The following is a 16,523-nucleotide window of genomic DNA, read 5'->3' as shown; positions in this document are numbered from 1 at the left end:
AATACCAAGTCCAGCCTTTTGTGTTTTTTTTTTTGCTACAAATAGAACACCAAACCACACTTTGATGTTGAGCAAGCTTTCCATTTGTTTAATGATCTGAAAGTTTGTTCAATCTCCCCATTTGCCGCTTGTTAACCAAGAGCAGCACCACTATTTACTTCCACAGCTGCCAGTCAAGCTAGCCTTAATAACAACCTGCTGTTGCACCGTCTCCCTCACATCAGAGGCTGTTCCTTATCAAGTGCACTCTTTCATCAAGTGCATTATTGGCTAAAAATAACAAACATACCTAACAGCCTGTTTACTACAAAACAGACATCATTTTCCAATATATGAACATTTCCATCCAAGTGGCATCTTTTTTCCTTCCAACTACCTTACTTTGTATCCTTCACAAGTTTCCTGCCAGCATTTGGTGGCCAAGGAACACATGTTGCAGCAGTGAATGTGCATGAAGTACATTCCTTGAAAGACATAGTCTGTTCAGAAGTGATCCTGCTGACATGCCCACTTGCCAAATCCAGGCACTCCAGCTGGGTGGTCAGATGGGGACCCACACGCTGACCCCTGACCCACAAACCTTCAGCCATACCATGGATGAAATTTCATTAAATTCCACCAACACAAAATCCAGGGCTAAAGTACATTTTCATCATCTCCTTCCTATACTAGCCAATGTGAGTGTGCTTCAGTGCAAGAACAAACAACAAAGGACCTGGAGTCTGAAAGGTATGAGCCCTGGCTTCCAATGTTATCAACTGCTTTACTGTATCGGGATGATTTAAGGAAACCTAAGGATCAGTGGATGGTCATCTGGAGCCACAAGGTCCCAGCTGTGCTGTCAGGTCAAGCACTCCCCCAAAAACATAGAAGGGTTGCTGGGAGGTTTGCCGTACTCTAATCAAACTGCTTCTTTACTCCTTCAGAAAAAACTCCATCTTCCTTCTAGCCTCAAACTACAATATTGCTGCAGCAGCCTGCAGAGGCTTTTAAAAGGGAGTTGTACCCTTGGTTGGAAAAGGACGAGATAGAGGAGGAAACCTTTTATGGGATATCTTGGATTTATACACTTGTTGCCTGTTTTGGTTAGGCTGGGACATCAGTCTTTTCTTTTATAAAGCAAGGATGAAATGGTCCTTGGTGAATCTTCAGTGAGTGACTTACTCTTACGATTCAGATGGGCTCGGGGCTCAACCAGTCACCAGACCTTTTCTCCTCTAAGAGATCACTATATGAAGTTTGATTACAAGAGGGAAAAATCAAAGGACAGGTGGTTTGTTTTTTCCAAGGCATTTTAAAACACTCTCAGGGAAGTGGGAAACCTGCACGGTGCCTACTGTCTCAACAGCAATATGAACAGCAGCAAAGAGGACAGGCTTCAGAGCACCATTCTCTTTAGCTTCCCTTCACAGGCACTGTACAGTGGCTTCTGGCTGGAAGTGATGCCTCCAAATGACTTGGCTTCACTGAGTTCCTTGGTTTGGTGAACTTACCTGGAAGGTAAAGGCCTCTCCGACAACCCTTGCACACAATCAGCCTTGCCTCCATCCCTGTCCGTTGTTCACTTTTCACTGAAGGAAACTTTCAGTGCTGTGTTGAGCACCCTTGAAACACAAGCTCCAGGATGCTTCTCCAGGCCTGCCAGCAGTATGTACCTCATCTAACCTCTGCATGATTAAACCAGCTCCTCCGAGCTATTGCATGTCATATGGTCACTAATGCCAATAAGTCAACCTTCTTAGGATTTTTGATTCCCAGAGGCAATCTGGAGAGATCCATCTCCCCAAGAAAGTCTTCAGAACGTTGTTTGATATCCTGCCACATGATTCAAATGGGCCTTCTGAAAATCCCACACATTACTTCTAACACCTTCTTCAAAGAACCATTCTCCATCTGCTTACAGACGTAAGCCTGCTGCTACATTTTAATAACATATTTGCCCCAACTACCTCTTGAACTCAGAGCTGCAGGAATGGCAGCTATGTGCTTGACTAAAGTAAGATTCCCGCTGAGTGTTTAAGACCAAGTGGGACTGTCACATCGTTCAGTCAGCATCCTATTTATTTTCAGACTATTACACTTATACTCACCCTGTTCTGAGTCCTGTACCTTGTATGTTTCACAAAGGCAACCAAGAGTCAGACATGCAGTCTCCACTACAGATCTCACTCTCACTAGCCCCAGTCACTCTCACCTGGAAAAAAAAATCTAATTGATTTTTATTGACTTTACCTTCCAGTCATTATTTTTGGTTTGCCCTCCTCTGCAAGACCAAAGTCCACTGAGTTATGTGGTGTTGCTTCTCAATTTTTCTCATGCGGCAATGATTTTTTTCTAATCCTCTGGCACCTTTACATTGCTATAGCTACATCCACATAGGAGACTGTCCTGGAAAGATTGCCACAGGATAGATCTACCATGCCTCTTCTCTTCTGATCCATGCTAGACCAGAACTGGAAATAAAACCTACAAACAGACTTCCCTCTGAATCTCACTTGGATTTGTTAAGCTTTCAGAAATTTTGTACTTGTTTTGTCTCAAACAAGGCACAGGGTGCCTTTTCGTCCAGACATGCATTTACTTCACAGATTACTTGAGTTCAAAAGAGATTTAAAATAGCTCTCAGCAGTAAAACTTATATAAAATTCTCACATCCTATACTCAAGTAAGGGAAATACCCTCCTGGAGCAGTTTTACTTTTTTGTTCAAAGGAATCTGAAATACATTTTTCAGCTTTCCAGAAGTATTTTCTGCTGCTGCTGATCCTTTCCAAGATTCAATGCAATTACTTGTTAATAAAAACATGTTTTAATATGCTGGCAGAAAAATTGATACCATTTTCCTTCTCTGCCTTAAAACAAATGAAATGTAGGAAGGAATTGAGCTCTTTCATTTCTGAAATAAGAAGCAGATATTTTTTAAAGTTCAGATCATTACCAAGTGTAATTTTCATATAATAAGTTTGACACCAACCTTGTACTATTACTCCTCTGGTGCTAACTTTGTAGGGGAATGTATTACTTATAAAACCTAAAAAAAAAAAATAATAAAGAAGAAGGAACACAATACCATTTCAAAATCTTCTGAAATCTTCTGGACTTCTCACTGATCAAAGTGAACAATGTCTCTAGGTCGTCATCAGGGGACCAATTAGTGTGAAAACAAGTTGTGTCTACTACAATAAGTCTGCATAATAAGAGACTACGAACCACATGGGGTTACTCCAGTCATTTGTGTTTAACAGCTACGAGCCCTCCTAACAAATGGCTGCATTGTTCTACTGTACAAACATTGAAGCTGTGTTTCTTCCTTGTTCACATGCATTTTTTTTGTACTTCATGGAATCAAGCAGACTGCAAATAAGCAAATTGTCCATTTTCCCCATTGGCTGTTAGAGGAAGCTACTAAATTTCCTACTTAAGCTACTAGAGAAGTGACACTGGTCATTCTTCTTTTCCCCTTTTTTTCCCCCAATGCAACAGGCCTAATATAAGTTAAGCAAAAAACAGTCCAGACTGATCTGAAGTTTACAATTTTCAGTTATTCTTGATGGCATTAAACCTAGAAAAGGCATCAAATTACTTCGATGCAGCATCTGTCTTCCTTGGACTTGGGAGAGCCAGGTTAAATTCACACCCCTGCCTAAAAGAAAAGGAGAACACATCGACCAGGAAGCCCTCCAGAGACTTCCAGGATCTGTGTCTTCCAGGCAATTCTCCTCATTTATGACAGCACTGACACAGGTAAAGAAAGAGAATGGCTTTCTAGTCTAATGCTTAAGACTCTCAACAGTGTTATGGGATAGTGTTGCTACACTTTTAACATTTAATTTCTGCTAGTGAATGAAAAACAGTATCTACAAGTGATTGAAATATAACTAGGCCGCAGTACCTTTTGACTTGGTCTCTAGTACATGTGAAATAGTTCATACTCACTCATTCAGAGAAGGGAACTGAACTTGGCGCTCCCATTTCTGAAGGCAGTGCCTGAGCAAGAAGTCACCTGGAACAAAATTTCTGGGCCTGATCACCCCATCTAAGGATAAACTTATCAAAACTGCATCAGATATGGGGAAGAGCTCTTAGAATAACGGCTGTGGAGAGGTCAGCTGATCAGAGAGGCACAATTAAAGAGCTCAATTAAGAGATCAATTAAGGCGCATTTAACCTTGCAAAACCAACACTAAACTTGCTGTCAGTAAATTCAACGTAGGGTGTAGGAAAAAAAGGAGGTTAAATGCAAGAAAACAAGAAGAGCTACTTACACTAGAAGGATGGCTATGTTATGTAAATGGAAAAAGATAATATTGACAAGGAATAAATAAGTATGAATGAGTCAAAAATAAATTCAAGCTTGAAACAAGATTTTTTTTAACCACCTCCTCTGAGATGATGGAATAAAGAGGCAATGGTAAAAGCACTTGAAGTAGGAACCTATTTAGTTTTAATAAGAGGCCTGATAAACTTATAGATAGGATTAGAGGGGATTGATGGTAGTAGCAGAAGACTGAACGTGATGGCTGTGAAGATCCACTGTAGATGCCTGTTTGTGAGTCACAGCAGCACCACCAGAGAGATTTTACAGGTAAGCTCTGTGATGGGATTCTGCTTGTTTTATTTTCCTTAGAGACAACCTTTCCTTGGCTGTCCTCAGATATGGGCCAGAATTTAAAGAAAACCTTTAAATTTAGCACCTGCAGTACAACACTTAGGCCTATATTTTCAGAAGGACAGAACTGATTCAAAAATCTGATCCTTTTTCAAAGCCTATAAAGATCTGTCCCATACATATATTTGAGTCCTTAAGTTTGCTTTACTTCAATTTCCTAAAAATAGGGACAGAAATTACTCCTTTGCCTGTCTCCATAGAGTTGTCAGCTCTGTGGTACAGTGACTACTTCCTGCTCACTCTAGCGTCTGCATACAGTGGGACTTTGACATCTGATGGGTCATCTGTTGGCTACCACCACTGTTCTAATATAAAACATATATGTATTTGCATTCTACTATATATACTGATAACCATTTCCCTTTCTTAGATATTCCTGTCATGTGGACAGAGTACTTCCAACACAGTTAAGTAAATTCAAATAAATTTTGTAGGTACTAGAAGAAATTATAAGGTTTTCTTGAGCAGAGAATATGCGGTGGATCAGTTTCTTCACTTCTACCTCTATATGTAAGTATTACACTTAAGTCAGATATAGCCCTGCATGAATACCAGCTGCTACACTAGCCTCAAGCTTGCCATCTTGCCACATCAGCCTTCATCTGATGTCAGAAAGTAGTTTTATTATGGTCAAGAGGATTCTGGCCACAGCAGTTAAAATATTTTTGCCTCAGTGATATTTTCTTCTCCCAGTGTGCTCTGCCAGGTTTGATCTGTCGTTTGTTTTGCTTTACTTTGTAAACTTTGAATTATTAATGTGCAGAGCTTAAAACAGGAATCAGAAAAACATAATATTAAGAACATCCAGGAACGAATTTCTGACAACCTGCAATGCTCCACATGGATGGCTCGGAAGAGAAGTAATCAACCAACTCTGTAAATGTCAAGGGGAGGATTAGCTTTACTTCGGATGAATCCAATTCAGAAGCCATGTTAATAGGAGCCTTTGTATGTGGAACTAAAAGGACTGTTTCCTGCTCTGATTTTCCTGTTAGTAGCTGCAAGTCTACCTCAGGCAAAGATCTAAACAACTATCATAAAAACAAAGAAAGAAACAAATAAAATGAACCCAAAATGAAAACCACCTTTTATACCATCTTGGTCTAAAAGCTGAAACACCTCTGAAGGCTATCTACCCTCTTGAGGAAGTACAGTGAAGAGCAAGTTTGGCTGAGTATTTCAGATTAGCAATTTCAAAAAGGGGATTTTTATTTTGATTACTTATTTGGATTACAAGATTAAAACAATGATTTTGATAAGCAACTGAGGAGCCTAGCTCTGAATGTCACTTACCTGTCACTGACAACTTTGGTAAGGATTTGACTGAGGAACTGAGTAAACCAAAGGACTCCCCTGGAGTAGAAGGCATTGAGATACTGTCGTGGTTAAAGAGCACAGTATAGCACATAAATTACCACAGAACGTGTAGTCTGCAGGACTGCTCACAGATAACCCACAAGACATTTCTAATAATTTCAATGGCTTTTGGAGCCAGCCGTAAGCCAGGTAGGATTTGCCATACTCCCTAAACATAGCAGCCTGCATGTTTGTCTCTGTGACCACATGAACGTACTTCATAGGCAGTCTGCAGTTGACTATTAGCATGTAGACTATAGAAAAAAAAACTTTCTAGGTTGAAATAATTGATTTACCATTTCTTTTATACATGGATTTGATGCACAGAGCAACATTTCAAAAGACTAGTAAATTTCTTGAGAAAATATTGGTCTATTTTAGTATAATTACAGAATCTTGCCACGTTTCAGTGGGTTGATCTGCAAAGACGAGCTGGGAGTCACAGGCCATCACCAAGACAGCAGGGCAGTGTCCTCCCAACCTGGTGCAGTCCCATTGTACCCAAGAAAGAAGGGCAGAGTGAGTTGGGTGACGATAAAAAGTGTCAGCCTAAAGTTCCTTGGACGTGAGACAAGTCCATAGTGATGAGGCACGTCCAAACTCACCTGCACCACGCCAGTGCTGATCTTGCACATCGGCAGCCAAAATCCGAGGGAGGCAAAGATGCTGCAGAGCCTGGTGGAATACTCAGGGCCTAGACAGTGTCTATTTGCAATGTGACACGAGGACAGTAAAGGCCTTCAGATGCCAGGATGGTGAGTATGTTGGTGCTTTCCATATTTCATCCTTCTGATGGCATCCATAGTATGTACTGCAGCAGAAATGCTTGGCCTTCTGAAAAAAATAAAAAAATAAAATCTGTATGAACTTGTATGAGCAATGTTTTCCTTTCCTTTCTAAACGTCAGTCCTTTCTAAAAACATCACTAAATTAATATTAAAACATCTTCAACATCTTTTTTTTTTCAGCCAGGATGACTGGCGTTTACAGGAAGAAGAGACAGAAGAAACACAAGCTCCTGTTTCTTGTTCACATGTAAAACCAAAGGAAGGGAAAGCGTAGGTCAGAGGTTGGACTCGGTGATCTTGGAGGTCTCTTCCAACCTAGGTGATTCTGTGATTCTGTGAAGAGATGTATAAACTACTTCAGAGACATTTCCATGGGAAACACTTGAAAACCCAATCTTCTTTTGTAGTGCAGATATTTCAACGCAGCCTAATAATATTAACCTCTTTATTTGCCCTATAAACAATGAGACAGTAATTTCACAGTCTGTCAGATGTAGGAGCAAACAAAACCAAATTGCTTGTTGAGCCAAAAGAGGAATGGATTATGAATGTCACCGATTTTTGGCCTCTTCCTTGTGTCCTTGAGCGATCCCAAACTGTTAGACACTAATATAAGATCACTTCTTGCCAAGCTATTGAAGTAAAATGTAGGGAGAGAAATGGAATTAGAGCTATTGTTTGCATATCCATGGGATAGCGGAACTACATGCAAGGCTGTTCTTGTAAAACTAAAACTGCAGTTTATTGAAGTTAATGGGCATCGTTAATTGGACACCACAGAAGCCAACACACTGCACCTATCTCTAACTCCAGAACAGGGAAGCATACATGGGAAATGAGCAAGCAAGTTCATTCAATGTGCATCTCTAGTTGATCCACTGACACCAATCGTTACTTCATTTTTAACAAATTTCTGAGCTGTCCCAGTAAATTTAGTAAATGCCTCTCCCCAGATTTTCTACCACTCTTTACTCTGTGTAGAAGTTTCTTTTTTTAAGGAATTTAAACATAGTGTGGGTTAAGATATCCTCAGGTTTTTAGAGATTGATTATCCTTTCTATTTACAGCCATTAATTTTTTTGAATCAAGTGTGAGCCCTGACACCTTTCACCCAGCATCATGGCTCCCATGAAAAGGTTTGTTCCTTTCCTAGCACCAGTTACCCATTTATTCGCTGACAGAGGCTTAGCAAACAAGGGGCTTAATTTTCCAGAACTACTTTTATTTAAAGCAATTCAGTCAAATGTAGAACTAACCTCTGACAGAATATGAGTAGAATCACAATGTGAAACTTATATAAAGAAATTTCTCACAAAAGAATCCCTTGAGTCAAGAGAGGTCATCGGCAGAAACCATAACTAGTGTAGCAAAATGGAAGAACGTCATGGAGAGGGAATGGTCCTTGGCAGCTGTTTAATGGTGCTCCTCAGCTGTAGCACTCAAGGCTGACCAGCATTGATTTTGTTCCTGATGTATCACTCCCTTTGGTCTGTCATGACTCAGCCGCTGAGCCCTCGTAGCCTGCGGCAGAGCTAATTGTGATTCGCTCACTGCCTCCCAGAAAACTGACTGGAAAGTTAAATTTTATAAAGTATTCAGCCTTAGCATGGAAGATCCTTTGAGGCAAATTTCCTCCTCTGAGGTAAAGCTCTTCCTTTTCCGCCCCTCTCCTTCCCCCTTTCAAAATGAAAGTCACGGAGCAGCAGAAGGCTCCCTGTACCTCAGGACGTGACCCAGCCCTCAATATGGCTCAGTTAACCCTGGAACACGCCAGGCAGTGACGCACAGCCACAGGCAGCCCAAACAGGGAACTTGCAGCCTGGCATGCAACGCCTCGCCGGTGTCCTCAACACCCTCGGTCCCTGTCCCCAGGGATGGGGCTATGACCATGTGGCTCCTATGTTTGGAAGGGTGTGAAGAAATTACTATTGCCTGGACTCTTCCTGTTAATTTTATGTATTTATAGCTTGTTAATTTTATGTATTTGTATTTATATCCTGTTAATTTTATGTATTTATAGCAGAGGCAGGCCTGGGCAGTGTCTGAGCTCCATCCCCAACTTGCTGTTGGGGTTTCCCCACGTATATCTGGGGCTCAAGTCCACCAATAACCCGTTCAACACCTTCCTCTTCTCTCTGTATCCCTCACTCTCCCATTTAACCTTCACCAGAAGTTGCTTTGCCAAACTCCATGCAACATGAGAACTTCACCCACCGTATCTAACAAATTTACATCCCACCCTGCGGCAACATCAGGCCCACTGCAGCAGGAGCCCTGCTCCTGCATGGAGAGGTGGCTCCAGGTGGCACAGTGGGATCGTGAAACGAGGCCAGGGCTGGCGAACCTCTGCTCCCTCATGCCCAAAACCCTCAGCTCTGAACTGGCAAGAGGCTCTGAAATGACTCCACGCTCTGCTGGGCTCCACGGCAGGGGACTCAGAGCAGACTGTCCCAACCTCCACTGAAAGGAGATGCAGGGAGAGCAGGTGGACTTGGGACAGGCAGTAATTCCAGTTTTCAGCAATTGTGGAAAATACAGTGATACAGAGAAAGGAAAAAGTATCAATGGAGAAATGGGAGACACAGCTGCACTAGCACTGCATTTGCTTCCTGGACTGGAAGAAAAGCCTTCAGATTTATTGAGTAAACTTGTATTAATAAAAACATCATAAGCTTTTCTATTTTTATGTTGCCAGTTATATATTCATCTCATGAGATCAAAGGTTTTTTTTTTCAAAGGCAATGAAGACAGTTATTAAAGAAATATTTAAAGACAATGAAGTAACAGCAACAGACATTTTCAAAAACTGGCTCTGGGAAGTAGTTAAATTTCAATCTGAGCAGCCTTTCAGTTGGGTTTGGATTACAGCAAGCAATTTCTTATGGCTGCTCTTTATTCAACACATTCAAAGACTGCATGTGAATTGGGATTTCTGCCAGCTCAGACCTGGCCTTTGTTTCACAAAAGAGAGCACACCTTGCCAGCACCACTCTTGCAAGGAGTTTGGCAACCGGCCATATTACATGAATCTGAGAACAAAATCACTGCTTGTGTACTGTTTTTAGCTTTTATCACCACTACAAAAGTTCACAAGTTTAACTACCCTTATGAGCAAATACCAGTCCTTCCCATCAAGAACATGCCTTAATGAACAAACTGTCACTCTCATTTGTTGGTACCTTAACACAAAAGTATCCCACTGAATCCCACATTGGACCTCTTCCAGGAATTGTTTTACTTAATGCAAGTATCAGAATCTGGTCCTAAAACAAACAACTGCACATCACAACATACAAATTGTAACCATCACTGTTTTATTTTAATGAATTGTGCTTTAAAACCTAGCTACCATGAATTATTCTCATGTCTTAACTGCTCCACTAAAAACTGAGTTTTCATAATTAAGAGTATTATAGCCATACTAATTTGTTCCAGTCTTAGCCTTATCTATTTGTGCCACGTCAAAATGACCATGTGTGTCAATCTGCTCTGTGGGATGTGTCTTTCCTTGTCATTTTCCGTCTAGTCTTTACATTTGTTTGTGAAGCTCAGCATATAGCTCGCTAAACTCAATGGCACCTGATGTCCACTCTGAGCACAGTGAGGTGTTCTGGTGTCACAGTCCGGTCAGGGGCCTGTAGGAGCTGAATTAAAGACTGCCTGAAGACACAGCACATGCTTTTTGTTGCTAACTGTCCTGGTTCAGATCACACTGGCAATGCTACTCACCATACATCTGTCCTTTCCTTAGGATACTAAACAAGAAGGCAGGCTGAAAACAAACCTGGTGCATGTCTTGACTCAGTTCTGGGAATCCAAGAGCAATAGGGTAGATTTGCTACCTATAAATCTTAGATGTTTTGATACCCAGGAAACTTTCCAGAAAAAGAATGCACGGTAGACTTGTTGGCCAAACATGATGCTGCTACACAAACAGAAAAGGATGTACAGAGGAAGAGATAGGATAGAAAAGAGAGAGGTTATTCCCCTTAACCCACACCAACATGTCGCAGGCCTGAGTGTCTTTTCACTTGTCTGAACAAATGCAAACATCTACTCAGCGAGGACACGAGATGAATTTTAGTTTGCCCATGCACTTAGGCCTGCCTGAAAGGCAGATCAGCTGTAGCCCTAGAGCTGAGCCTGCCCCTCAGGCACACTTTGTTCAGCAAGCATTGGCAGACTGCCTTTGGCTCCTATTTCCCCAAAGGAGCATAAAGCCTTTGTTTCATCTTCAAGGAGGTGAAATTGCAATAAACATAATATGAGGACAGGGGACATGCCAACGGAACCTTTTAGGTTGAAATTGGACACTGAACAACTAAGTGCATTAGCAGTTTATAAAGTAATTTTAATTCAGACAATAGAAAAAAAGGAGGTATATCGTTGTGTCTGTCTTGAAGATCCAGTCATCATCAGTAGTGATTTCTGCACGAGACAGCTATTTACACCATAGCACTAGGAATACCACATGCACTTACATCTGTGTGATAGGATAAAGGTCAGGGCTGTTCTGCTTAAGCTGCAAAGCAGTACCTGCAGTCTTTTTATGCAGCTGGATTCATGATGACTTCTCAGGTAAGACAGTTTCACAGGAGCTTATAAGATACAAAAATATCAGAGATTTTCTATGTCCAAAAGGTTCTGACAGCATACGGTGGAACACCTTGAAGTGTCTGAATACACTGAAAATCTGCTATAGTCTTCTTACACCATCATGTATTTCTTTCAAAGCTTATGTAGCTTTCTAAGATCTAGCTCACTTAAGAGCAGCATAGAGTATTTATCAGTTTCTGATTATTTCTTTTTCCTGGGGTACTCTATTACTCATAGCTTCTTTCCCTACTAAGTCTGCAAGTGCTCTTGCTTCTGTTTTACCTCCCCAGCAAGTAATACACTTGCTTTTCAAAAATTCAACCAGTGGCCCAACTGCTAATCAAGCTCTCTGCCTTGGTTATGGATGTATGTTTTTGTTGTATTTTGTTTCCTCCCTGTCACTGCAGCACTTGTCTACTTCATGCTAAGCCTTACTGCTGATCTGGAATATGCCTGGGCTGCCCCTTGTGTTTTATTCATGGCTTCTGGAAAAAGCGTGATGCAGAACCCCGGTCAACAGAGTTATTAATATACAAAGGTAGATGGCAAGATTGAAAGCCAGTCTGAATTTATCAAAGCAGAAGGTGAAACAAAAAGATTTCCCAGCAAAATGCCACTGACATTTATATTAAAAGGGGAAATGAAGTCCAGGTCTGACATTTAAAAATAATGCCACCTCTGTAAAACCTAAAGCTCATTTTTTACAGGCACTGGAAGAGCTTCAAGGCAACTTCTCTTTTCCCTTTGCTAATTGTGCTAGTCGGAGGCCATCACCAAGCTAGTGCTGTCATGTGTGCTGCCACCCCTAGCACATAAGGTAACCCAGACCTGGCTAGTGTAAACCGTGGCAGGGCTCTGGTGTTTGTGATAGGCCCAAGCAGCAGCACACATTCCTCTTGAGGGCTCCACAGCTGTACAAAGCCGAGAAGAGCAGCTGTAGAAATAAGTCTTAAAAGCCATTCACTGCGTTCAAATCTCATTTATTTCTCTGCTCACTTCAAACCCAATAGGCTCTAGCCCCCCTTGCTTTATCAGCTTTAGCACCCCCCTCCCCCCCATCAGACAGATATTTGAGCTTTACTTATAACTCCTTCTATTGGCAACAAAGTGGTTGAAAAAAAATAAATCTCCAATATTAGTTTCCTTTTTGCATACTTGTTCTCACTCAAGGGTACTTAGGAAACTATTCTATTTGTCACAGTACAGTAACCCTGCACTTTGGGAATCATAATGTATCCTCTCATAGCTTTGGTGGATAAATAGCTATAATTTTCATTAGTCCTCCTTGAGTAAGCTTTCCTACTGAAACAAGAGACAGGGCAGACTGTGAGGTTCTCTGTCGCTAAAACTATGGCTTTGTATTGCTGACTGGTAAGATACGACAGAATGATAGAAATGATAATAAAGCAAATCAATATACTACCCTGAATGTACACATTATACACAGTAGACAACGAGCTTCATTTATAACAGATGCTGACGGTGACCTGGTAGCATATGCTACCAACTGCTCTCTGTGGAGGTCTTAAAAAGATGAGGCCCCACCTCGTTTCTGTGGGGTTAACACTGTGGATTCCTACCTGGAGGGGCAGCCATCCTGTCGTAAGTCTCTTACAAGAGGAGGAGCTGGGCCTTTGCTCCTGGGGATGCCAGAGATGGGCTGTCCATGTGCCAGAGGATGCCATTATACAAGAAATGAAGAATCTGGTTCTCAGATGCAGAAATGAGCAAAATGTGCTGTGAACATGGGTAAATACCCCTCTGTCAAAGGATCAATGCTGTTTAAAACAGTAACAACAGTGGGAAGGTTCAGTATCTCAATGGCAGGAACAATCTAGAACATCTTCATATGTGCAGTTTTCCATAATTAAAAAGAGCACTGAAGTACACAGAAATTACAAGGAAATTAAGCATTAAGTAAAACTGTGAGGGGCTTGTAAGTCACTTTCTATTATCACAGAATCACAGAATTGTAGGGGCTGGAAGGGGCCTCCAGAGATCATTGGGTCCAACCCCCCTGCCAGAGCAGGTTCCCCAGAGCAGGCTGCCCAGGCAGGCGTCCAGACGGGCCTTGAATATCTCCAGAGAAGGAGACTCCACAACCTCCCTGGGCAGCCTGTGCCAGTGCTCCGTCACCCTCACCGTGAAGAAGTTCTTTCGCATGTTGGTGCGGAGCTTCCTGCGCTCCATCTTGTGGCCATTGCCCCTTGTCCTGTCCCCACGGACCACTGAAAAGAGGTTGGCCATATCCCTCTGTCTCCCACACTTAAGATATTTGTAAACATTAATAAGAACCCCTCTCAGTCTTCTTTTCTCAAGGCTGAACAGACCATAATGCCTACATTTATGAAGTTTTAATGTGATTTAGCCCTGCTTTCGGGGGGGGGAGGGGGGCAGGCAGGGCAGGTGGACCAGAGGACCTTCATGGGACCCAGCCAGCCTAAGTTACTCCATGACTCTCTGAACCAGTATCAGAGGTTTACTTACAAATATTTTCTATGATATCCCTTACCAATCCAGAAAACATCCATTTATGCCTGTAGCAATGCTGGTAACACCTATCAACAATCTGCTAGCCCTGTGCAAAGCCACCTTGATGCTAACTAAATACAACCCAAACCCAAGAAACCTAGCAAACATGAGAAAAATTGTTTAGAAAAGACATTTTCTTTCCAGACACGTATGCAAGCACAGAAAATGGATCCTTCCCCCAGCTGGAGCAGTTTTCAACTCGAGCATTAGATATCTGAAAGAACATTGTAATTGACAAATTATTATGGAATAATGTTTACTACTAAATATATCTTCATGGATTTCTCAAGTCTTGCTGTGTTTCTAAGGGCATTAATACGATCTCCTAATATCTCAGTTATCTACAAACAAAAGCCAGAAGCCCTTGATTAAGTAATTAGTTATGTCAGTAGGCAGAAATTATCAGCAAAATCATACCTTCCTTTGGTATAAAAGAAATAGAAAATCCGAGAAGAACAGAGTTATAGTAAAAAAATAATAATAATTTTAAAAAGTCCATTTATCATTCATCAATATTCTCCTTGGCATTTTGTATGCCTCTTGGGCCGGCATAGATGTTTAACAGCCCCAGCGTTGATTCTCCCATGGGACAGGGGACAACACACCCCTCTCTCCCTGACGATCCAGAAATGTGAGATTGTGTGGTCGTGTTTACCTAATTGACTTATCCTTCGCTATAAGGGGAGATGTAGTCTGGACTCAAAATCTGTTAAAAATTCTCAGCAGGGTAACAGAACCCAGAAAATGCATTGATCTGTCAGACCACATTCACAGAAAGGGGCATCATTGAATGTTTCCTTCTGCTAAGGAATTCATTTAGAAGAAGTATGCCTAACCTCTGCCGTTTTTTTCCATTCACTTATAAAAAGCACAATAACCACATCTTAAAGGCTGAATCATTGTGAGAGCAATCTTGAGAACTAATAACATGAAAGCCAGTGTTGATGAGACTGGGGTGAGGAAAGAGCTACGCAGCTGCTATTCCCGTAAACGCAGAGAGCACGAAGCCTGCTCATTTCCTTGTGGGCCAGAAAAGATGCTCAGGGGACGTAAATTCCACCAACTTCAAATTAGAACCAGATTACAGTGGCTTACAGTCCATTCCTCTGCTTTTGAATGATTACTGTATCATATCACTGTTTATGAGAAGTCAGTTTTATTTCCAACTACTCTACGTAGTAACATTTGACAATTTGTTAAATGCTAGCTTCATGTCGTGCCTTGCACTGTGAGTACAGCACATGCAGAAGCAGATCTCTGCTTTCCCCTCTGTTATGTGCTTTTCCTCTCTGGCAGCATACAGACTCTGATTATGTCTCTCTTTAAATGCCTGCACATCGTTCATTGCTGTCCCTACACACTGCGATGGATTTGTGCTTTAACATGGCTGCCTCTAAGCAGAGCTTTGACTTGCCTACAATAAACGGTATCTGGTATGTAAAGGATCGGCGCTTTGCCAATTTTATTTTGCAATCAAACAAAACCTACTTATTATTAGTGCTACATTAAAGTTGGGCAGTGATTACTTTTATAAAAATCTGATCATGTCCCTCACATGTCAGCATGAAGAAAGTAAGATAATAGCAATAGACAAGCATGCTGATCCAAGCCCCAAAGATATTCTTAAAGTGTGTGGTCTGTTTGGTGGATTTCAATCTTTCCTTCACCATTATCTCAATCTGACGAACGAGAAAAGACCTTTCTCCTATTCACCAAGCGAAGCAGCCTGTCATGCCCTGCAGACAGTTGCCTAAAGCTCAGAGCCAGTAAAAAAACTTCATGGTCTAGTAAACCTCTGCTGCTCACCTTGACAAAGGAGTCCTCTGTGAAACAGTATGGCCTGTGCCACAGGGAAAGTCAAAACTAAATGATAATGGCTCCATCTGGTATTAAAACTTCACATTTGGTGGATTTTTAATGCCTTTTATAGCAGTCATGATGAGATGTTCAAGAGTAACTTGGGTTCTGGAAAGACCCCTTTTCCTACCTAAAGATTATCAATGCAGTAAAAAAAAAAAAGATAGGACTGAAATCAGTGTTTGTGTAACTTTCACACATTTTCAGCATGGCTGCAGAATAGCTTTAGAATCTGTTTCAAAGTAACATAAAATGGCTTTGTAATTACAAAAAAGATTTGAGATGATTGAAGTCAAGTACAGTTTCTGAAAAGCATCCTATAAATGTCTTGGCATTACAGAGCCTTGGATGTTTGTTTTATGTTCTATCTTGGGAACAGATAAAGTCTGCTTTTTTTTCTACACAATAATGTTTGCTATAAAGCGTAATGAGAAAGTTAGCTGGATGTAGCAGGGGAAGTGTCCTCATGTTCATAAAATATGTTCTGAGCAGCAGGCAACCTTCCTTGTTAAACAGCTGCTGGGCAGGTAAAGCCGCAGTGACTGAGGGGAAGCAGGTGCGTGGGAATACAGCCTTGGGATTCAGGGAAGCAAAGCAGCAATCCCTTCGCTGTGCAGCCCCTTGGCTTGTGCAGCAAGCCTGGGGGCACAGTCCCAGCCCATGGTGCTGCTCACCAATGCCAGGAGCACTCAGAGGCAAACACAGAGCAAGTGGGCAGCAAGGGGC

General features: G+C 41.6%; 1 protein-coding gene across 1 annotated transcript in view; it reads right to left on the bottom strand.

Moving 5' to 3' along the window:
• LOC308200070 (uncharacterized protein) overlaps nt 1–16,523 on the bottom strand; it is a 434,369-nt gene that overhangs the window by 17,316 nt on the left and 400,530 nt on the right. The window contains exon 13 of the mRNA XM_080605164.1: nt 3,936–6,858. The gene's annotated coding sequence lies outside the window, so the exon portion shown is untranslated. The remainder of the gene's footprint in view (nt 1–3,935; nt 6,859–16,523) is intronic.

Source organism: Anser brachyrhynchus (assembly GCF_964034855.1).
Source record: "Anser brachyrhynchus genome assembly, chromosome: 9".
NCBI lineage: Eukaryota > Metazoa > Chordata > Aves > Anseriformes > Anatidae > Anser > Anser brachyrhynchus.
This window is presented reverse-complemented; position numbering and strand designations above follow the sequence as displayed.